Raw genomic sequence first — 1,516 nt, forward strand, 5'->3', positions numbered from 1 at the left:
CTTATAAGGTAAACAAAGCTGGAGCGGAAGAAGAAAAAAAAAAGGATGATTCAAATGGCTGAGTGACCTTTGGCCTGGAACAGGAATCGGGAAGGCTGGTCAATCTGGATCTGCCAGTCACAGATCTCTATCTGGCAGGGCAGCTGCCTCCTGAGCTGGCTCTAAGTCTATAAATCGGTCTCCTCCCCCGCTAGCTCCTCCAGCAGCCGCACCTGCGGATAGCCCATCATCTCAGCCAGTTAGAAAACAATTTCCCCTGCCCCTCTTCCAACCTCTGGATGCTTGATTCTCTCGCCCAGCTCCAAGGCCTTGCTGAGATCTTGTTCACAGCCTGCGGGAAGAGAGATGGAAGCATTTACTTAATCCCACTGAGATTTAATGTTAATTCAAATGGGTTCTCATCTTATTCCCCGTTAAAGGACAGACCTTGGATTTGAACCCAAATCCAACAGATTCCAAGTGTGCCCTACCCCCGTTATCAAGCTGCCTCCCACTATCACTTTGACTCCCCCATGGGCATGGTGACCATAAATTTAAAAAAATAATAATAGGGGCACCTGAGTAGCTCATTGGCTAAGCTTCTGACTTCGGCTCAGGTCATGATCTTGCGGTCTGTGAGTTTGAGCCCCACATCGGGCTCTGTGCTGACAGCTCAGAGCCTGGAGCTGCCTCAGATTCTTTGTCTCCCTCTCTCTCTGTCCCTCCCCTGCTCATGCTCACTCGCGCGCTCTCTCTCTCTCTCAAAAATAAATAATAAAAAACTTTAATAATAATAATAAACTAAGTTATATATTTATACTCTGAGGAGGAAGAGAGCCGTTGGCAGAAGAAGTAGAGCAATGTTTTAAGCTGACTTCTATCAGAAACACAGCACAATGGTCATCACGCCAGTCAGAGCAATGCTCCACATCATGCAGGTAGAGTTTAGGCCCATGGCTAGGGGTTCTCTGCAGAATCCATGTATCATAGCCCCTCCCCTCTATCAAGAGGGGAGATGCAGATTCCTTAAAGATGCAGGTTCCAGGGCACCTGTATGACTCAGTCGGTTAAGCATCTGACTTCTGCTCAGGTCACGATCTCATAGTTTGTGGGTTCGAGCCCCACGTCGGGCTCTGTGCTGACAGCTTGGAGCCTGCTTCAGATTCTCTCTCCCACTCTCTCTCTCTGCCCTCTCCCACTGTCTCCCACTCTCGCTCTCTCTCTCTCTTTCTCTCTCTCTCTCTCTCACACACACACACACACACATAAATAAACATTTTAAAAAGGTACAGAAGTAAGTGAAAGGTGTGAGAAGTAAGTGAAATGATGCATTTTCAGAAATACCAAATAAAAGCTGTGCTGTCTAGTTAACAATAAACCTACTGGAAATATGTACGAAATCCCCCAACACACACAGTGGAGTCCCAAACCCTTAGACACTTCGCTGTCTGGTTCTTCTTCCCCTCTTCATTTCCCAGGTTTATTCTTCTGGAGCTCTGCAATGAGCATGAGCCAAAGAACTGAAGTCTCTGCGTCA

This window comes from Crocuta crocuta, unplaced genomic scaffold (genome assembly GCF_008692635.1).
Source record: "Crocuta crocuta isolate KB4526 unplaced genomic scaffold, BGI_CrCroc_1.0 scaffold112, whole genome shotgun sequence".
Classification (NCBI taxonomy): domain Eukaryota; kingdom Metazoa; phylum Chordata; class Mammalia; order Carnivora; family Hyaenidae; genus Crocuta; species Crocuta crocuta.